This window comes from Quercus robur, chromosome 9 (genome assembly GCF_932294415.1).
Source record: "Quercus robur chromosome 9, dhQueRobu3.1, whole genome shotgun sequence".
Taxonomy (NCBI): domain Eukaryota; kingdom Viridiplantae; phylum Streptophyta; class Magnoliopsida; order Fagales; family Fagaceae; genus Quercus; species Quercus robur.
Genome location: NC_065542.1, coordinates 55849466 through 55873167, shown reverse-complemented (window position 1 = coordinate 55873167; position 23702 = coordinate 55849466). Strand labels below are relative to the sequence as shown.

At 34.1% G+C, this 23702-nt stretch overlaps 2 long non-coding RNA genes and 2 pseudogenes across 2 annotated transcripts; 1 reads left to right on the top strand and 3 right to left on the bottom strand.

Moving 5' to 3' along the window:
* Positions 1–741: 741 nt before the first annotated feature.
* On the bottom strand, positions 742–3784 carry LOC126699177 (uncharacterized). The gene is made up of 2 exons (XR_007646706.1): positions 1401–3784; positions 742–1224 (listed from the first exon to the last, which is right to left on the bottom strand). It is a non-coding gene; the product is annotated as an uncharacterized LOC126699177 (long non-coding RNA).
* A 2729-nt stretch (positions 3785–6513) lies between these two features.
* LOC126701238 (leucine-rich repeat receptor-like protein kinase PEPR1) lies at positions 6514–8114 on the top strand (annotated as a pseudogene).
* Positions 7778–11429, bottom strand: LOC126699176 (receptor-like protein EIX1; annotated as a pseudogene).
* A 1205-nt stretch (positions 11430–12634) lies between these two features.
* LOC126699178 (uncharacterized) lies at positions 12635–17617 on the bottom strand. The gene is made up of 4 exons (XR_007646707.1): positions 17377–17617; positions 15088–15221; positions 14062–14435; positions 12635–12913 (listed from the first exon to the last, which is right to left on the bottom strand). It is a non-coding gene; the product is annotated as an uncharacterized LOC126699178 (long non-coding RNA).
* Between the last annotated feature and the right edge of the window lie 6085 nt (positions 17618–23702).

Below are 23702 nucleotides of genomic sequence, written 5' to 3'. Positions count from 1 at the left end.
TAGGTGAACTACTAGGACATCAACAGTCCAGTTATGTATGAAATACAAAAACTCAGCCAAAAATAGCAGAAGGCAAGCAAAACCAACAAACAAATTATATGCGTCATAGGAAGCAAACCACATACAACATACTCCAAATAGCAGGAAAGCAGAAGCATGGTAGCCATGCACATGACCTCAACTTTAAATTTATTGTTCTTTTTAAACATACAATTTTAAGTGCTTAAACAAGTTCCAAACATTTTTTTCAACTAATTACACATCCTTTGATAGTGATTCTTCACAGCATGAGTGGTACAAAAATACTACAACAAAACCTTTGTCGTAATGAACCTAACACTATGTTTAGTTAATATAATATAATAAAGTGAAAACCAAATACAACCCAGAAGATAATCATTGGATTCAGCATCAAATTAAGACACAGATAAATATCATCCATCATGATTCAAACTCGCTAAAATTTCTGCTCCCAAAATGAAACTCCATCCAAAATCTTGGACTCAAAACCATCAACAGATTAAAATAAGAGAAATAAAGTATCAAACACTATGTGCAAAGTAAAACCACAAACCCAACAAATCCATTTCACACTTTACATCTGTTTCAGCTGTAAGCCAAAATTCTTGATGTGAAGCTAAGAAGTACTTGAATATGTAAAGCGTATTGAATTTCTAGAAGAAAGCTTTTATACATAAACACAAGCATTTTGTTGGTAAGCTTGCTGGGAAAGGCTAAAAGTTATGGAATGGCACTCGTTACATCTTTAGATTCGTAATATTTAATAAAAACCACGAAATAAACCCATTTCAAATGGAGATGAACCTAATACAAAAGTTACAGTTTAAACTTTAAAAGCCCTATCTCAAACATGAAAAAAGGCATGCAATAAATATGCATATTTAACAAAGATTGAAACCATAACCCCAAACAAACTACAACAACCACTATGATGCAAATTTGAAACCCAAACCCCAAATATGTTTGATGCCTCGTATATTTCAAAGCGAAAAATGTACAACAGCCATGTTTTTATTGGTAAGTTATAGAAGCGGTGAGTGAACTTCAGTCCATAGTAGTTGATAACCATATACAAGTAAAAGCAAATGTGTAGTAGAGAGAATACCCAATATCTTTCTTCAACGCTAAAAAGTGCTTCCTTCCTGGTCTAGCAGAAAAAGGCAGAAATGCAATCATCAAAAGCAAAGTCCAAGTCCTCTCTCCCTGTAATCACCCAAAACATTCAAATTCAGTGGAAAATTGCTCGCGCCTATGATTTAAAGTAAACGAAAATAAGAAACCCTAATTGAAATGGAAAATTGAAAAAGAGAGAGAGAGAGGTGAAGATCCAGTCGAGGATGGGGCGAATGACGTCATATTGAAGTGGCCAAACCCCTTACCTCCAAACGTACCAAAACCGTTTTGGTTTTGTTGAGAGAGAGAAATTTCATGGGGTTTATTTATGCCATGAAATTTCTCTCTAATTGAGAGAGAAATCTAGGGTTCGAATTTCTCTCTGATCGAGAGAGAGAGAGAGAGAGAGAGAGAAATTTCATGGGGTTTATGCCAAAACCATTTTGGTTTTGTTGGAGTAAAAAAAAAAAAAAAAAGTGAACCCATGATTTCTTGCTTTTCAAATTTTGAAAATATATATCGTGCATTCCTTGTTTTGAAATTATATTTCAATTTCAATTAAAACTGTGAAATTATGTTTTAAAAACATCATTTCACAATTTTTATGTTTTAATTAAAGAAAGTGGGTACCATGAAATGTGAAGTAATAATTGTGTACTGAGGTAAGCAGCTTGTATAGTGAAAGAGCCATTTTTGGAATAGGCCCACATTAGACTATCATTAGCTTGAGGAATATAAGAGAAGGGTGTGGCCTTAATGGTGCCAAGCACACTTGCTGGGAGCTCAAAGGAGATGCTTGAAGGCAGCCAACCATGGTTTTCATCAAAACATTGTCTAACGGTCAACACTTCTTCTCCACAGTTCAGGGGACCAACAATAAGCTCCCTTAATCTCCCATTAGGTAACCAAAAATCCATCCACATATTCACAGAATCACCATTCCTAACAGTCCATCTCAAGCCTTTAACATAGATCGGCCCTCCCTTTTAGCAAGCTACCCAAATCCGAGAGCAGGGCAATTTTCTTCCTTCTTCAGTCAATCTACTGGGGCAGAGGTATTTTGCTAACAACATATTTGCCCAAGGCTTCCCTTCCTCATGAGCAAGCCTCCAACAAAGTTTGGCTAGAATGACTTCATTCCTATGCTTCATTGAATAAAGCCCCAAACCTCCCAACTCTTTGGGCAGTGTAACAGTACTCCACCTAACCATATGCATTCTTCTTCTTTCCTCAGTTGACCCCCAGATGAAATCCCTCATCATTTTATCAAAGGAATCACACACTTTAGCTGGGAGGTTGTGGCACTACATGTAATACTCTGCAATGGGGGCAACAACAGATTTGGCAAGCACTAATCTTCCTACTTTAGACAGCAATCTAGACTTCCACCCAGCTAGCTTACTTTGGACCTTATCAAGAACAAAGTTAAACCCCCTGAACCTGGAAACTTTGTCATTTAAATGGGTTTGGAAGTCTGAAACACTCCCAAGGATTCAATTTCTTATATGGCTTTGTCTCCATGATAGTCTACCCACGGCTCACGTGCTGGGTTCAAGAGGTTTAATCCTTAATCCTTTGTGCAAGTTGTGTAATAAACATTATGAAACCATAGAACACTTGTTTAGAGGCTGTGAAGTTGCTGCCCAATTGCAGAAGCTGTATGGAATATAGGGAATCTGTCGCTATTGGATGGCCAGATGGAGGATTTTACTGACCTTGCTGTGCAGATTATGAATTCAAATTCTTCAATTCAGAGGCAGTGGGATCTTTCTTATGTATAGCTAGGGCACCGTGGAAAAACATGAACAGCATAGTTCATGAGGATGGAAGTGGTTTACCACTGCAGATACATAGTGAAGTGAAAGTGTTATTGTGTGGATTATGTCCTATGATAACGCAGGCCCAACCTTTCAGTATCAATCAGGGATGTTCTTGGAAGCCCCCTCCCTTGGATTGGTAAAAGGTAAACATTGATGGTGCTTTATATGAACATGATCAATATTCCGGTATTGTACTGGTATCATTGTTCGACTTCAAAGGAGATTTCATGGTAGCTATGTTCACAAGCTTGTTCACAAACACATTATTACATTTGAGGATGGCTTGTTTAATAGCTGAGCTTAAACTTATGCTCGAGCTTGGCTCATTCGCCAAATAAAGTAACATTTTTTTCGATAGACAGAGGGAAAAAAAAAAATTTTGAGCTGAGCCAGAGCTGTTAGTAAACAGGTTGGTTCATTTATAGCCCTAGGTGGTTGATGAAAGTTCAAACTAATGAACTTGACAAACTATATTTATAAATAACATTATCAACTTTGTCCATTATTAAGCTATGAAGTCGTTTCTCAAAAAAAAAAAAAAAAAAAAAAAAAAAAAAAGCTATGAAGTCATTTCAATGAATTAGCAGGATTCATTATTAGAGTCACTATATTGACATCCTATGCAACACATGACATAATTGGCAGTGTTTCACTCTAAGCTACAAAGTTATTTATTTATGAGACCTTAAAATAGCATTGTGCATCTGATCAAAGAAGATCTGTGATTCAATCAGACAAAACCACAGCATAGATTTAGAAGAAGTTTTTTTATCAAATAAATGAAATCCCCTGAAAAAAAAACATAGTGAAGAATAGCTAGATCATATGATTCATACCTTATCAAACTCAAAAGTTAAAGCTGCTGATTTCACAGCACAAGGAAATATTAGGACCAGTTCCATCCCCCCAGGCGATACTTTGTCTCCAGAAGGTGAAACATACATCTTCTCTACAACATTAGCAATAGCTTGAGGTTGCCCATCAACAAAAACTCGTAGAGTATGATAATAGACCTTAATATACCAAGGCACAACTTGAAAAATGTCTACTTGCAACTTACAACTGTCTTCACCAATATTAGCACCCGGGAACCCCTCCTCTAAATCTGTGGATATAAAAGATATTGCAATAGTGCCCCTTTGATTCCCACTACCCATTAAGAACCTAGTAGAGTGTAATGGTGCTCGTGGACACGACCAAACTACAGGAAACTTCCATGTAAGGCCCAAATCAAATGGCTCACAGGCACTGTATTGAATATTCATAAAGAACAGATGAGCTCTTCCTATGCAAGCTATTTACTTCTTTAAACACCTTTTTCCGGCCTAACAAACAATTCAAAACCAGGCTTATCCTTCAACCCTCCAGAGCCTACACAATCAGGCACAGTTATCACATTGTCCTTCTGCAGATTCTCAAGCTCAGTGACTAAGCCTCTCTCAAGTTGAAGGTAAACATTGCTAGACTTTGCGAGAACACATCTTCCTGTGACTTTCCTCCCAAAAATTAAGCTCAAATACCAGCTCACTCAAAATTTCAAGGAACCAGTTCACTTTTAACATTGTAGTCACATTGATCTTTCGCGTCATTGATAAACCTAAAATCATGATGCCTTGAATTCCTTTTGAAGAAGAGAACTACACAGATTCCCCAAGAACCAACAGAACATCCGACTCTCATTTCTATACATAACCAGGAATTTTCAGAGTCATCCTCATTTTTGTTAATTGCTTATTGAGCACTTTTGGGAAACAGGAGCTTCATTGAGTTCAAGATCGGCAATGTAGCTAAATGCATCAAAAATCTTAGGCTAGGTGTGTGAAGGAATTGTTTTAAAAAATTTGTTGTATGAAAGTTCATGTAACCAAGAAAAGACAAATTAGATATGCCTTGGACAGTTTTGCCAAAAATACTGTTTATTTAGAAATTAGGGATTTTCAACAATATCATATGACTTTGAGACAAGTTCAAGAAATGAAATCCTGTAAGACCTCGATAGAAACTGATACAGACAAGTTACTTGAAAGGTCTATGCTCCTTTCAAATATGGAATATTAAAAGACTCTTAGAAAGTGCTAGAGAAAAGAAGAAACCGTTAGGATTAGGTTCTTTTGAGCACCTTTGTATATGTCCAAAGGCTATTATTGGCAAAAATCCAATACCAAAAGAAAAGCAAATTGCCACATTTTTGGATGAGCATCATTTCTCCTATCTAGCCTAGATCAAGAAGCCTACAATGTGTGTAGTCAATGAAAAAGGTACGGTTATGAACAAGCTATTGTTGTTCAGCACAAGGGCTCAAGCTTATATGAGGGAGCTAGTGAGTTGTGAATTACATATGAAGGTTTATTGTTCGACTTTAATACAGTTCAAAGATAGCCAGTGCATCTGGCAATGATGCAGTTATCCTCATAGACATTTATCCAATACATCTAAAATTATCAAGCCAATCTCTTTTCATGTTTTGGCAAAAATATGAGGATATTGGTCTAGAAAAATAATCAAAGCTCAATCAATGAGTTTGAAATTTAGCAATACCTTGTATACATTGCAATCAAATTTTTTCTCAGGGAGATTGATCAATTTAAGCCAAGGTATATATCCAAATTCCAGTACTAGTTTGGCAGCATCTGCAATTCTAACTATGAGATGTCAAAATGCTTAAGATTTCTGTGTTTGGTAACCATGCAGGAAATGTTGGATCAATTTGACAAGAACTCACAGTGATAGCATTGAGTTTAAAAGTAGGAGCCCCATTGGCACATTCATTACAAAAGAGTGAGAAGACAATCTAAATTCTCATGACTTTGCATGACTTTTATTCTACTCGTTTATTTTATTGCCTTTCTGAAATTTAATAATTTGTGTAATTACTTTGTCGACAAAAAATTATTTCTCTCGGTAATTACTTTTCCAGATAATTACTTTTCCAATTCCTTCTTCGCACTAAAATCTCTATTAAATCGATACCGATATGGGCATGGGATGGTTTTTAGCTCCTGAGTCACACATTTGCTTCCTCTAAAATGGGAAGAAAACTAAGGAGAAAATACAAATATAAAAGAGAGAGATTATTTTTCCCTTTGTCTCTCACTCTCCCCATCCTCAGCCATATGCAAAATTAGGAGATTACTCACCAAAGTCTGAGTAATAAACCAATATTGCAAGATCTGAATGGCTTTTATGGCATGCTCAAGATCAATTTTACCAAGATCTGAGCGCAAGAACATACCTATTAAGGGCTCGGGCCCCCCTAGCCTAAAAAAATAAATTAGTAATCATACTCCCCAAACCCCAACCCAGCCCTTATTGGCCCCCCCAACCCAACCTTACTAGTCCCCCTAGTTAGAATAGCCCCAAGCCCAACCCAACCCAAAAAAAATAAAAAAAACCTATTAACCCTTTTACAAACCGATCTCAGTCTTAAAAAAAAAAGTCGAGAGAGAGAGAGAGTTTAGAGGTGAGACCCAAATCCATGCTGCCACAGATTCCCTTCACGCTGCTGCCATTGCTCTCCTACTGATCCACACGCCGCCACACCCCTCAGCACCTCCAGCAAATGTGTTCCAGATCAAGAAGCATACGCAAAAAGAAATTCCAAAAGGAAGCGAAAAAAAAAAGGCTCTGTTTGTCTTCTGCAACAGGGAAAACTGAAAAACTTAGTTTGTCCTCTGCAAAAACAGGCGATTCAGAAGATAATTCAGAAGGTAGGCATGTTTTTTTTCCCCTTTTTTTCTTTTCTATTCAATTACTGTTTCTAGGGTTTTGAAAATTAGAGTAGATTTATTGATGATTTCTCTCAAATTGAAATTGATTTGGTGCTGAAGAACATACATTTATGTGTTGCCAAAAAAATAAAGTTCTGTCATTTCATTTATGTTGTTTTTAATTTTTTGTTGAAAAATTTTTCCCCCTTTATATTTTCGTTTCCCATGCCTCTTTTCTACCATTGTTGTTAAGGTTTTTGCAATATATATTTAAAGTCTTTCGATACCGAGCTACGTGCCCTTCTCACCTTCAAGCAAGACCTTATTGATCCATTAAATCGACTCTCCTCTTGGACTATTGATGGGGATTGTTGTCACTGGGTCGCTGTTGTCTGCCATAACCTCGCTGCTCACGTCCAACAACTCCATCTCAAAAGCTTCCCTCCTATTTGGGATGATTCTATTTCTGACGAACAAAACGAACAAAATTGGGCTCAAGAAGAAGCCTATGAGCGGTCAATGTTTGGTGGTAAGCTAAATCCTTCTCTGCTTGATTTGAAGCGTTTGAATTACTTTGACCTCAGCTTCAATAATTTCTCTTGCTTCTCCCATTCCCTCATTTCTCGGTTCAATGAAGAGTTTAACATCTCTTAATCTCTCTTATGCATGATTTGTGGGACTCATACCTCATCAACTTGGAAATCTCTCCAATTTGCTCTATCTCAATCTCGAATGTCCTTGGGTTGATTTATATGTGAATAACCTTCAATGGCTTTCTGGTCTTCCTTTGCTACAATATCTCGATATGAGTGGTGTATATCTTAGCAAAGCCTCTGATTGGCTACAACTCACAAACACACTCCCTTTCTTGTTTGACTTGCGCTTGTCATCTTCCCAACTTCCTTTCATTCCACCGACACCCACTGTTAACTTTTCATCACTCCTCACCCTCGATCTTTCAAGGAACCAATTTGAAAATACTTTGATCCCATCATGGATCTTTGGTCTTCGTAATCTTGTTTCTCTTGATCTATCTTTCAATAACTTTCAAGGTCCAATCCCTGTTGATCTCCACAACATGACTTCTCTTAAGCACCTCCATCTATCTGGAAACTATTTCCACCATAGACTTCCCAATAGTCGTCTTGAGTTTCTCAACCTTGGCGTCAGTAGTTTGCAGGGTACAATCTCCAGTGTCATTGGAAACCTAACATCTGCAATTAGTATTAACTTGTCAAAAAATGAACTTGGAGGAAAGTTGCCAAGATTATTGGGTAATCTCTGTAACTTAAGGGAAATCAAATTGTCATCCAACGAATGGAGTCAAGAGATATCTGAAATCTTAGAAAGTTTATCAATGTGTCTTTCAGATAGACTAGAGATCTTAGACTTAAGTATTTCTCAACTTCATGGTCATTTGACGGATAAAATGTTCTCCTCCCTTGCCAAATAGGAGAAAATTTTCCTACAATTTTAAAGAAATAAATAAAAACTACCTTGGATCTTGATTTTAAGGTTTTTCTTATTCTTATTTTTTCTATAAATTTTTATTAAATGTACACAATATTGTGATACAGTCATAAGTCTAGTACTATGCCGTTGGGGACTTCCTTCAAATAACCATGAAGTTGAGAAATATTTAAGTCTAAGATCTCTAGTCTATCTGAAAGACACACTGATAAACTTTCTAAGATTTCAGATATCTCTTGACTCCATTCGTTGGATGACAATTTGATTTCCCTTAAGTTACAGAGATTACCCAACAATCTTGGCAACTTTCCTCCAAGTTCATTTTTTGACAAGTCAATACTAATTGCAGATGTTAGGTTTCCAATGGCACTGGAGATTGTACCCTGCAAACTACTGACGCCAAGGTTGAGAAACTCAAGACAACTATTAGGAAGTCTATGGTGGAAATAGTTTCCAGATAGATGGAGGTGCTTAAGAGAAGTCATGTTGTGGAAATCAACAGGGATTGGACCTTGAAAGTTAATGAAAGATAGATCAAGAGAAACAAGATTACGAAGACCAAAGATCCATGATGGGATCAAAGTGTTTTCAAATTGATTCCTTGAAAGATCGAGGGTGAGGAGTGATGAAAAGTTAACAGTGGGTGTCGATGGAATGAAAGGAAGTTGGGAAGATGACAAGCACAAGTCAAACAAGGAAGGGAGTGTGTTTGTGAGTTGTAGCCAATCAGAGGCTTTGCTAAGATCTACACCACTCATATCGAGATGTTGTAGTAAAGGAAGACCAGAAAGCCATTGAAGGTTATTCACATATAAATCAACCCAAGGACATTCGAGATTGAGATAGAGCAAATTGGAGAGATTTCCAAGTTAATGAGGTATGAGTCCCACAAATCCCGCATAAGAGAGATTAAGAGATGTTAAACTCTTCATTTAACCAAGAAATGAGGGAATGGGAAAAGCAAAGAAATTATTGAAGTTGAGGTCAAAGTAATTCAAATGCTTCAAATCAAGCAGAGAAGGATTTAGTTTACCACCAAACATTGACCGCTCATAGGCTTCTTCTTGAGCCCAATTCTGTCCGTTTTGTTCGTCAGAAATAGAATCATCCCAAACAGGAGGGAAGCTTTTGAGATGGAGTTGTTGGACGTGAGCAGCGAGGTTATGGCAGACAACAGCGACCCAGTGACAACAATCGCCATCAACAGTCCAAGAGGAGAGTCGATTTAATGGATCAATAAGGTCTTGCTTGAAGGTGAGAAGGGCGCGTTGCTCGGTATCGAAAAACTTTAAATATATACTGCAAAAACCTTAATAACAATGGTAGAAAAGAGGCATGGGAAACGAAAATATAAAGGGGGGAAAATATTTCAACAAAAAATTAAAAACAACATAAATGAAATGACAGAACTTTATTTTTTTTGGCAACACATAAATGTATGTTCTTCAGCACCAAATCGATTTCAATTTGAGAGAAATCATCAATAAATCTACTCTAATGTTCAAAACCCTAGAAACAGTAATTGAATAGAAAAGAAAAAAAGGGGAAAAAAAACATGCCTACCTTCTGAATTATTTGCTGAATCGCCTGTTTTTGCAAAGGACGAACTAAGTTTTTCAGTTTTCCCTGTTGTAGAAGACAAACAAAGCCTTTTTTTTTCGCTTCCTTTTGGAATTTCTTTTTGCGTATGCTTCTTGATCTGGAACACATTTGCTGGAGGCGCGGAGGGGTGTGGCGGCGTGTGGATCAGTAGGAGAGCTATGGCAGCAGCGTGAAGGGAATCTGTGGCAGCATGGATCTAGGTCTCACCTCTAAACTCGCTCCATTCCTCTCTCTCTCTCTCTCTCTCTCTCGACTTTTTTTTTTTTAATCTGAGATCGGTTTGTAAAAGGGTTAACATGTTTTTTTATTTTTTTTGGGTTGTGTTGGGCTCGGGGCTGTTCTAACTAGGGGGTAGGGCTGTCCAAACAACCCGCAGATCCGACCCACCCGGTCAAACCGACCGGACCCGAACTGTCCGCCGTCCGATCTGACTCCTCCGACGGTCAGCGGCGGGTCCTTACTTTCCAAAACCGATTCCGACGGATCGGGTGCGGGTCTCTTCCTCCAATACCCGAGCCACCCGACCCGACCGCCATATCAATGGGTTTAAAGGTCTGAAGCTTGTTAACCAATCTCATTCCAGTCCTTACTTTCCAAAGTCATCCTCACTCTCAGTTCTTACCCTTCGCCGATCCAACTGCCGATGTTTACCCTTCATCGATCGTCATCGTCGATATATGCCTCTCCATCGTCGATCTCTGCCTCTTCGTCGTTGATCTGTGCTCTTCATCCGCAACGTCCTAGCTCGTCTTCGCCTCCATCTCTCAGATTCAATCTTTCTATTTCATCTCTTAGGTTCGGTTATCTGTGGATTTGTGGATCTGTTCTTTGGGTTTTTGTTCTTTGGATGTGTGGATCTGTTCTTTGGGTTTGTAGATCTTCTCTTTGGGTTTGTAGATTTGTTGATTTTGTTCTTCAGGAATCAAACCACTGAAGTTTGATTTTTGTTCTGTTGATTTTTGTTGATTTTGGTTCTTCTGTGTTTGTTACAATTTATTTCGGTCGAAATCAACTCCGACCGCTGCCCACCCGAGTCCGATCCGACTCGCCCGGTGGCTTTTCGCGGTCGGCGACGGGTCTGGAATTTCTCCACCCGATCTGATCGGGTCGGTTGCGGGTTGGGCACAAACCCGACCCGGACCGACCTGTGGACAGCCCTACTAGGGGGACTTGTAAGGTTGGGCTGGGTTGGGGTTGGGGGAGTATGATTACTAATTTATTTATTTATTTTTTTTTAGGCTAGGGGGGCCCGAGCCCTTAATAGGTCCGTTCCTGCGCTCAGATCTTGGTAAAATTGATTTTGAGCATGCCACAAAAGTCATTCAAATCTTGCAATATTGGTTTATTTCTCAGACTTTGGTGAGTAATCTCCTAATTTTGCATACGGCTGAGGATGGGGAGAGTGAGAGACATAAAGGGAAAAATAATATCTCTCTTTTATATTTGTATTTTCTCCTTAGTTTTCTTCCCATTTTAGAGGAAGCAAATGTGTGACTCAGGAGGTAAAAACCATCCCATGCCCCTATCGGTATCGATTTAATAGAGATTTTTGTGCAAAGAAGGAATTGGAAAAGTAATTACCGAGAGAAATAATTTTTTGTCGACAAAGTAATTACAAAAATTATTAAATTTCAGAAAAACAATAAAATAAACGAGTAGAATAGAAGTCATGCAAAGTCATGAGAGATAGAGACTTCGGAATACCATGTTGTCATTCCCATAGTTGCTATTGTTGATGCTTGGAGAGTTGTGGCTACTGCTCATGAACCATTGTCCCCTATTCTGGCAATGCATGGTTTCAACAATTAAAACCCATATGTTAGACAAAAGAAACATAGAGTAGGGGAAAAAAAAGGTATACATTGTCAGATCAGTCACAAACTTAAACAGAAAGACAATTTGAAAATAAAACAAATGGACCACATTGCAATGAACTTTGATAGCAAAATTTTACCAATGCAATGAAGTAGTGAAGGATTGAAATGTACAACCAACAAACCCAAACTTTGTATTTCAAATTTCATAAGCTCATTTTGCTTTTAGTCTGACTTCCAAAGTATCCCAGTTCCTTGTACACATGAAAGATATATATATATATATATATATATATCTCAGTGTGTGTCTACCTTATAATATAGCAAGCTGTTGAAGTCACCGGCACGGAATCCTCAAGTTAATTTGTTCTTAATTTCAGAGCAATTGGATTGACAGGGGACTTTGTGAAACTAGGGGACACATTACAATATACTTGCAATTGAACCAAATATTAAATTAATGTTTTCTTAAAGGTAAGATGCCAATGAGCTCTAGCTCAATTCGCACTTCCTTCCCTTGAAAGCATCAAGTGGAGGGTGAAGTCATGCACAAGAAACATTGGGTGCGTGTGTAACATACCAATCGAAAAATGAAATAAAATAAAGTTTATTTAGGCAGGATAACAGTGGAGTGGGGGCTCTAGTTTTTAAGTAAACTAGCTTTTAAAAACCAAACCTACAACTGGTTATTAACCCAAAACAAAACAACCAATTGCACCATGACCATGACCATTTGGAAAGAATCTGTCTAAAAATTCTAAAACTTAAGAACAAAAATCACTATAACAGCAAATAAAATTACTTAAAGAACCATTCAAGACAAAAACATCATCCCTCTTTTGAATAATTAAGACGTTAGGGATTGGACAAAGTCTGCAAATTAGGTTTACACATATATATTGTGCAGCATCTTTTAATGGTAGAGGAAAATTATAATTTTCATTTTTATTTTTTTTGATAAGTAAGAAAAAAAGAGGAAAATTATAATATTAAACTTAGATTTGGATTACATGACAATAGTTAGCAACATTCTAGTTAGAAATAACCAATAAGTCAAATAACCACCAGACATCATTGATACCATAACAATTCTAAACCAATCTACTAATCAATTAAATAGATACACAAATTTAATTAAGGAAAAAACCATATACAAAACACAGCCACAACAGAATTATAACTGAAAGCAACAATTTAAGAATAACAACACAGATAATAACTGTACAAATTATTCAAAACCTATCAACAACATATAAATTATCAAAGAGCACTAACAAAGCATTAAGCAACTTCTCAAATTCCATAGTGGAGGAATTTATGAGCACCAAATAGTGGAAGAATGACTCATCTCAAATAAATCAAGAACCTGCAACAATGGTTTATTAATAAGTAAGAATCCGCAACAATGGTTGAAGCAGGGGAGTCCCAGATCAGCTAAGATCACGGTTGGCTTAAAAAAAGCTATTAAAATCACCCAATTAGGTAGAGCATGCTTCATTTTCCTGCAATTTCTTACTAAAGCTAAAACAAATTTTAGAGACAATCTTTTTCCTAATAATTTTGTGCAAGATTATAAATAGACAAAGAGTGAGGCCATGATATTTTAATGAGACGACTTGTAACCATACCCAGAATCAATACTTTTACTGCCTTCATTGTTGCAATAAATTCCATGAAGCCTCAAGAACGTAGTAGTATGGATTCTTGAATCGACATTTTCCACTATTTTTTGTATGTATAAACATGACCATACCTTCTCTTTTTAATCTTTCTTATAGGCATTTCATCAAACACATTGAAACATAGACCCGACAATGATTGAGAACATCATCCAACAAACCACTTTGCTTGGTAGCAATCTATAGTACAAGAGACATCAGCACAAACCACTTAATACTACAATATATTAAGCATATTTTTTAACCAATAGAAAAGGGGTGCTGCATGAAGTGCTTGACATACTCTAGCATTTTGTCAAACATTTTGAGGGTCTCATTGCAAAGGTTACTGATTTTGACTCATTCTTCCAAACATAGATTAAAAAGGAAAAATTACAAAGACAGGGATCATAATATATTAAAACACTGACCTCTGTGAAGACTGGAAGTTAAGTTAACGTGTGAGTTAGTAAGAAGGAAAAACCTTCATAACCAAACCAAATATAAAATATCCAAGCAATAAAAGAAAAGAAAAAACAATTTTAAACAAAACAAGCCCTCTTATGAATGAAAGTGTATGCAGCCAACTACAGCAACAATAGTAGAGACCAATTTGCACACTAAAAATAAGTAAAAAAATTTATTAAAAAATCAATTACAAGAACAAAGTAATTAACCCAACGAAGAAAGTTATTGACAATTGTTTTTGTTGAAAGTAAGTAATTTAGTCTACTGAGAGAAATAAGTTTTTTTTTGACAAAGTAATTACACAAATTATTAAATTTCAGAAAAACAATAAATAAATGGGTAGAATAAAAGTCATGCAAACTCATGAGAGATAGAGAATTTAGAATACCTTGGTGTCATTGCCATTGCAGCTATTGTTGATGCTTGGAGAGGTTGTGACTATGGCTCATGAACAATTGTCCCCCATTCAGGCAATGCATGGTTTGAACAATAGATACCCATATGTAGACCAAAGAAACATAGAGTAGGAAAAAAAAGTAAACAATGTCAGATCAGTCACACTCAAAGAAAAAGACAATTTGAAAATCAAACAAATGGACCGCAATACAATGAACTTTCATAGGAAATTTTACCGATGCAATGAAGTAGCGAAGGATTGCAATGTAAAACCACTATCCCTAACTTTATATTTCAAATTTCTAAGCCCATGTGTGGTATCCAATCACTTTGCTTTTGGTCTGACGTACAAAGTATCTCAGTTCCCTGTACACGTCAAAGATATATATATATATATATATATACTAGTAAAAAATTTATTGAACAATCAACAAATAAAAAGACTTCCTATAGGTGTCTACCTCATAATCCAGTAACCTGTTGAAGTCACTGGCAGGGAAGCTTAAAGTTAGGAAACCATAACAAACAAATTTATGTCATCAATAACTTCTCGAGCTGGAAAATAGCATCAAAATAATTCATGAAGTTAACAAACTATGACGGAGTTTAAAATTCCAAGTTCACTTTAAGACAGAGTCAAGGCCATAGTCATATATTCAACATTTTCTCTCATAAGGGTGAATGTGATACTGGCCTGTAAAAGTTTTACAAATTAAAAGCCTACTTATTAGATAATGGACAAGTCAAGACGTTACAGTGAAGTCAATGCAATGGTAACAAGTAGAAGACAATTTTATACATAAAACTAATAAAAAAAACTAACTAAAGGGATTCAATGAAACAAACATTTGAAGGTCTACATGCACTATACAGCAAAATATGTTACACACTTGCACTACATTATAATACAAGTTTGAACAATATAAAGCAAAATCACAATAAAATAAGTGAACAAGAAATATGGTATAGTTTATTCCAAAGAAAAAAGTTAGGAAAAACGACATTTGAGAGAATATACCAGTTTTAGATTATTTTGTGCTAGCTTAGAATAGGAACCAAAAGTTTTTCTTGATATTTGGAATAGGGTGAATGCTGGACCACTCTTTGCTGAAGTACATGACCACTATTTTGGAAACGAAGGATAACCAAAACCTGAGAAGTATATGAACAACAAATTTAGTAAATAGCAAACTAGGTGAGAGGCAGATATGAATGAAAGAACTCACTAAGTTCAATGAAAACAAGGGCACTGGAACCAAGTGCTACCTGTGGCTTACAACATTGATAAAATGATATCAACACATGAAAACTACATATATCAGAATATTAAGATGGAATATATTCTAAGTAAAAAAATTAGAAAATGTCGTAGGAAAACTGAGAGGGAAGAGTGGACAATTCGCAAGAATGATATATACTTATTGGATTAAATTGGTGCTTCATATGTTAGAAGAGAAGAGAGGATTTGAGAAAACTTAGCAATCTTATAAACTTCCATTATCTTAGGACTAGATAAAAACTCCCTAAATTTATTAAAATTTTCCTTCAGCTGCACATAATAGACATGTCCCAAGTGACAGCACATTGAGACAACAAATTTATTGGCTTATAAGATAGCCAAAAATATATATATACATATTAGAACCATCAACACCTTCAGTGCTGCCAGAAATTTAATTTAAACTGACTTCATGAACCAGTAAAACTGACCTCCCAATCCAACATGAAAACAAATATCAGCAAAGACCTTCACTCACCCAATTTCTCATTCCTAAAAAACTCAACTCCATTTTCCCACAATAACATTACTCTTATAAACATAGAAATTATGACCCGGCCCAAAATCAATAAAATGTATTGCCAAGAACTTATCGACGAACTATTACAGTATAAAGTCAAGAAATACAAGGCGAGGCTATTTGACACCAATAAGTGAAGGTTTCAAGAATGAGCAGGTGGGCTTCAGGCTCTAATAGTAATGAATCCAATATTTAATAGGTAATAATTTGATGAAAGAAAATAGGCTAGTAATCAGACAGTTGAAAAGAAAAAAAGGCAACAGCTAACAATCAAATAAAATTTAATTACTACACTTTTAGCAACTTTTGAAGTGTTTCTGATAATTTGCAGAGGCAAAAAGTTAAGTAGAACCAGGCCAAATGGCAGCAATCACAAAACTTTTAATCATATTGAGGATGATGATGATGACGATAATGAGAATTTTGGTGTGCTTGGGAGTGGCGGTGACTCCAGAGCTCTCCAGCCACTAACTTTGAGAGCCATCCTGCGCCTGAGCAGCAGAGACCTTGAACGAGTTGGCCTTCCAGATTTTGTTTATATACTTTATCGTTTTCAATTATTTGGGCCTTTGGGGATTCGGCTTGCTTTGTCAAGGGCCTCAAGGCCCATGGGCTGTGGCCATGGGACCCTTTTCTTTTGGTGTAGTGATTTTTTTTTTTTAATAGTTACAATGTGAAAGGTGGATTTAAGCTTAAGACTTTTTTTTTATTTAAAAAAAAAAAAAAAAACCTTAAGACTTTCCGTTAGAAACACCATGACATGGGGTTTTAGCAAGTTACATTCCCACTGTTTCCTTCAGTAACATTCTGTTCTCAAACATTTTAAAAATAAAGTACGCATTTCAAAATGAACCATATTTTGTATGGCAATAATCAACAAAACTATTATAACTGAAAACATTGGCACCCACAACGTCACCATTAAACAAGACCACACTAGTAGTAAGGACATAATGTTTAAAGTATACCTTGTACAATACATAACCAGGAATTTTCAAAGACAAACCAAATATGCCCTAAGCAATTTCGCAGAAGAGAACAAATGTATTTAAAAGATTTACTCAACTAGACCCATTAAGTAAGTAGGAATCTAGAGCCCCTTTTCAATATACTAAAAGACAATGAAAAGTTAAAAACTTTTAGAAAGCTTCTGTAAACTTTCAACAGCAAAATCATAACCCAATTCTTATGTTTTAATAATAAAGGATTATCTTTGAAAAGGAGTATGACACTAGCTCTACGAAATTCCCACCGTCTTTTTGTCTGAAAGCTCTGACTAGATCTAATTCATTGCAATTGAAAAAAAAAAAAAAAAAAACCACCAAGAATAGAAATCCAAAACGCCAACTGAGAAACATCCCAGATGGGTTTCACTGTAAAAAACCAAAATTATAGAATTTCAGAGATCTGAATCGGATCCCAACAAACTAAGAGACTAAAAAAAGTAAAAATACATAAAGATCGAACAAATAGAAGAAAGAAGTTGTTTTATCAAGTAAATGCAATACCTTTGTAACCAGCTCTATATGGAACACGTAAGCCCTTTCTGTTTCTCACTTCAGAACAGACAATATCCACGAAGTCTCACTGCACCCAAAAATCCAACAAATTCAAAAACAAAAACAAACAAACAAAAAATCCGAAAGAAACTTTTGTGATTTGAAATGAAAATCAAATACGAGTTGAAGAACAATCTGAAAAATGACTGGACAGGGAAAGGGGAGAACGGCTGCTGTTGAAGTGAGAGACAAATGCTGAAAAATAGGGTTAGTAAGGTTATAAAGCAAACCCAAAACGACGTAGTTTTGGTAATAAGAAGAGGGAAATGCGCGTATCCTAGCCGCTTGGATACACAGAACATTTTCAAGTTCACTTGTACAAATTAATATTTAATATCTAATTTAGAGATAGTAATAAAATGCTCTTACCATGGTTCGAACCTCGGCAAAATACCATAGCATCCGCGTCTTCCCACTAAACTAGTGTAATTGTACATGTAAATTCATCTACTTAAATATTTTATAAAGAGTAATATTTAATATTTTATAAACTTAGCCTATATGTGACTAACTACATTTATTTTTCCCATCAAAAAAAAAAAAAAAAAAAAAAAAATGTTTACTTAAAAAAAAAATATATGATTAATTGGATGGTCAAATTGAGAGAATATATATAGCCATATAAGTACACAACATATGTCTATCACATGCCACTCTTAGATTTAAAATTTAACCGTCGGATTTAAAGAGTGTAATGAAAGATTCATTCTGGTAAATTATGGTCACAATTAAATGATTGGATTTAGAGAAAGGCACGGTCAAAGTTTAGTCAAAAGTTGGTTAAACCCGGTCAAACTTAATACATGGTCCCGATATCATTAGACTTGGTGAAATTCATATTTAAATCTTGATCATTAGGATTGAAGAGTATGATGACATATTGATGTTGGTGAAATTTGAGACCAATTGGATGGTCAAATTGAGAGAATATATATAGCCATATAGGCACACAACACGTCCATCACATGCCATACTTAGATTTAAAATCTAACCGTTGGACTTTAAGAATGTAATGAAAGGTTCATTCTAGTAAATTATGGTTACAATTAAACGGTTAGATTTAGAGAAAGACGCGATCAAAGTTTAGTTAAAATTGGTCAAACCCGATCAAACTTAATAGATAGTCCCAATACCACTAGACTTGGTGAAATTCATATTCAAATCTTAATCATTAGGATTGAAGAGTATGGTGACATATTGGTGTAATTTATCATTTGATCTTTAAATTCATCTTTTATGCTTTATTTTAAACTACAAAACTTAAATTTAAACAATTGATTGATGACATCGCTATTAATCTTTGATCACTTTGAAATTTTATAAACATGGAAAATATATTAAGATTATATAATGTAATGATAGATTTGTCAAAATTCACATCAAATTAAGAAATATAGAGTTAGATTCAAGTTACATTTAATGTAACTCTAAAAAATGTTACACCAACCAGTAACTTATTGTTGAATTCATATTTTGAAAATCCAACCATTTGATCACATTTTCTATATGTTTTTAACATGCATGCCAATGTTCATGCCAATTGGGTGTAATTTACCATTTGATTTTTAAACTTATCTTTTATGCGTTATTTTAAAAGTACAAAAAACTTGAATTTAAATAATTAATTGATGACATGACTATTAATATTTGATCACCTTGAAATTTGGTAAGTATGAAAAATATATGAAGATAATGTAATCTAACGATAGATTTGTCAAAATTCACATCAAATTAAGAAATATAGGGTTGAATTCAAGTTACACCTGATGTAACTCTAAAAAATGTTACACCAACCAATAACTTATTGTTGAATTCATATGTTGAAAATATAACCATTGGATCATATTTTTTATATATTCTTAACATGCATGCCAATTTTCATGCCATTCGGGTGTAATTTACCATTTGATCTTTATACTCATTTTTTATGAGTTATTTTAAAGTACAAAAATTTGAATTTAAACAATTGATTGATGACAAGGCTATTAATCTTTGATCAACTTTAAATTTTGTAAGCATGAAAAATATATGAAGATAATATAATTTAAAGGTAGATTTGTTAAAATTCACATCGAATTAAGAAATATAGGGTTGGGTTCAAGTTACATCTAATGCAACTCTAAAAAATGTTATACCAACCAATAACTTATTATTGAATTCATATTTTGAAAATTCAACCGTTAGATTACATGTTTTATATGTTCTTAACATGCATGTCAATTTTCATTCCAATCGGGTGTAATTTACCATTTGATCTTTAAACATATTTTATGCGTTATTTTAAAGTACAAAAACTTGAATTTAAACAATTGATTGATGACATGACTATTAATCTTTGATCACCTTCAAATTTTGTAAGCATGAAAAATATACGAAGATAATATAATCTAACGGTAGATTTGTCAAAATTCACATCGAATTAAGAAATATAAGGTTGGGTTCAAGTTACACCTAAGGTAACTTTAAAAAATGTTACACCAACCAATAACTTATTATTAAATTAATATTTTGAAAATTCAACCGTTGGATTACATGTTCTATATGTTCTTAATATGTATTCCAATTTTCATGCCAATCGGGTGTAATTTACAATCTGATCTTTAAACATATTTTATGCGTTATTTTAAAGTACAAAAACTTGAATTTAAACAATTAATTGATGACGTGACTATTAATCTTTGATCACCTTCAAATTTTGTAAGTATGAAAAAGATATGAAGATAATGTAATATAACGATAGATTTGTCAAAATTTACATCGAATTAAGAAATATAGGGTTGAGTTCAAGTTATACCTGATATAACTCTAAAACATATTACACCAACCAATAATTTATTATTGAATTCATATTTTGAAAATCGAACCATTGGATTACATGTTCCATATGTTCTTAACGTGCATGCCAATTTTCATGCTAATCGGGTGTAATTTACCATTTGATTTTTAAACTCATCTTTTATGCGTTATTTTAATGTACAAAAACTTGAATTTAAACAATTAATTAATGACATGATTATTAATCTTTGATCACCTTGAAATTTTGTAAGCATGAAAAATATATGAAGATAATGTAATCTAACAGTAGATTTGTCAAAATTCACATCGAATTAAAAAATATAGGGTTGGGTTCAAGTTATAACTGATGTAATTTTAAAAAATGTTACACCAACCAATAACTTATTATTGAATTCATATTTTGAAAATCCAACCGTTAGATTACATGTCCTGTATGTTCTTAACATGCATACCAATTTTCATGCCAATCGGGTGTAATTTACCATTTGATTTTTAAACTCATCTTTTATGCGTTATTTTAAAATATAAAAACTTGAATTTAAACAATTGATTGATGACATGACTATTAATCTTTGATCACCTTGAAATTTTGTAAGCATGAAAAATATACGAAGATAATGTAATCTAACAGTAGATTTGTCAAAATTCACATTGAATTAAGAAATATAGGGTTGGGTTCAATTTACACCTGATGTAACTTTAAAAAATGTTACACCAACCAATACCTTAGTATTGAATTTATATTTTGAAAATCCAACCGTTGGATTATATGTTTTATGTGTTCTTAACATGCATGCCAATTTTCATACCAATCGGATGTAATTTACCATCTGATCTTTAATTAGGAAGGTGAAAAAAATAGAGAAAAATTTTGGGGGTGGGATATTTAAAGGTCTATTGTGGCGGTCCAACCCGCCGCTATAGCTTTGTTACCGCAGCTAAAACAAGTCTATTGTGGCGGTTTTATGTCCTGCCACTATAGGATGCCGCAAAAAACCCTACCTATAGCAACAGTCACAAAAAATGCCGCAATAGATCTCATGTATAGTGGCGGGCCAATAACGCGCCGCAATAGGCAACATATAGCGGCAGTTTTTGTACCCGCAGCAATAGCTCGTTTTTCTTGTAGTGTAGAAGCTTTTTATTAGATGTTTATGTAGCCTTTGTCTTCTCATTAATGAGCTTTCCATGTAAGAAAAAAAACATCTTACTTATGGATTGTCTTAGATATCTTCTAATTGATGTTTGTTTGTACTCATAAAATTTAATTGAAGGGTCCATTAAATTTGCACAACCAAGAAATAAAATATAAAAATTGAGGCTTACAAGTGGTTGATGACTTATTTTTTTTATATTTCTATCTCAATGCTTTCTTGAAATATCTTTAAAAAAAAAATTGGACAAAGAGTTTGAGAATTTGAGCATTCTTTAATTGATGGATTTTTTTAATGGATTAATGGATGGTTTAGGACTCGTATATATTTAATTTATAATTATTATTATGAATACTCAAAATTATTCCAAATGTCATTATTTGGAACCTTATAGTTGATTTATGACTTGTTTTTATATTTCCATCTCCATGCTTCATGGGAAATATCCTTAAAAATAATTGAACAAAGAGTTTGAGGCTTTGAGCATTCTTTAATTGATGGTTTATTTATTTATTTATTTGTTGAACAGATTCATTAATGATTTAGGATGTATGTGTATATATATATCTGTGTGTGCGTGTGTGTGTGTAAAAAAGACTGTTGGTGTTATAGTAATTTGAAATGGAGTACCAAATTGGTTGTCAGAGTCTCTCTCTTGTCTTTCCCCTAATTCGGCACTGTCAATGCCAAATTTCTGTAAAACTTAGCACTTAGGGTACCGAAATCTCCCCATCTTCTCAATCGCTTAAATATTTGTTTTTTTTTTTTTTTGAGAAATACTCATAAACTCAAATTTTAATAATATTTTGTTAAAAGACTCACAAAATTGAAGAAAAATAACCAAAATTTTGACTTCCTTATTCAAAAACCCAAATTAGATCAAATGCCTCCAAAGTCCCAACCATAATAAGGTTGGTATGTTGCCGCCATTGTGATCAAAATCAAAACACAAAATGATAATTCTAAACTCATGATTGTTCAAATAATGATAAGTCTATTTATATACTTTTTTTTTTGTTTTAAAAATTACAAATTTATAATCGAAAGACTTTGAACTTCTAAAGTCTTAAAAGAGAGTTTGGAGATTTCGTTTTTCTTTTCCAAAGTCTTTGAAGTCTCCTTTACGCTAGACAGAACTTTCAATTTAGAAATTTTTTTCTTAAATTACCTAATTTTCCACACCAAACTTTTTCTTTTTGATGGAATTCCACAAAATGTTTTCCACAAAATTTTTTCTTATAGTACCTAATTTTCTACACCAAACTTTTTTCTTTTTGATGGAATTCCACACTACACATTGAATACACTCAATAACATTTTTCTCCATCTAGTTTTTCCAAGAAACTATCGTTCAAGAAAATTAAAAATCGTGGGAGCCTTAGAATATTGAAAAATAATTATTGTGTGAAGAATTCAACATTCATTTCATGGAATGGGAGATATTGAAATCTAATACCCTCTAATACCGTATCCAACGTCAAAGATTTAATCTAGCTTTTACTTACTAATTGAAAAGTATTTGAAAATAATAAATTTCTTTGGAGATTAAGAAAATAACTCTCAAGATATTCACCATACACATGGAGAAGCTTTAGCAACCAACTCGATCTTCTACAGCCTGGGCTTCTTTCTTACATACTATTTGCAAGTAATTCATCAAATATCCTCGGATTTTGTTACAAAGAACCATTTAGTTTGCACTATTACGTAGAATCTTATCGTCTTTTGTTTGACACTTTACAAAGTGATCATTGCTCACTAAGAGACTCCAAATACAGCTACCATGATTGCTAGATGAACACTAAGATCACCTATTAGAGTGGAAAAGCACGTGTCAGTTATCTATTAGTAGTTTAAAGAGTTTGTTAGTTCCTGTTTAGAGTATAAAATAGGAATAACACTCATTGTAATCTTATCTGAGTTTACTACAATTTCCACATAATAAAATTCCTAGAGTATAAAAATTCATGCTTTGAATTGAATTTTAAAATGGAAGTGTTTATTTGAATTTTAACTTTTACAAAACAGCTCCATATCTATATATTTCCATTTAATTAAATAAATAAATAAATAAATATTTAATTACTATGGAGATCATCCATACTTTCTTATTTTGATTACCCATTAGTTACCACCTATGCTATGATCCAAGGACGAATTGGTCCCATTAACAACAATCAAAATACGGGTGTGACTTACCTCCAGTACTTTTTTAACTGGATATGTCCTTTTATTTTAAATATACAATGACAAGTGGTCGTGAATTTTAATCCCCATCTTTTATTTATTTAGTGAGTGATGTGGCAATCTCTCATTAAAATAAAA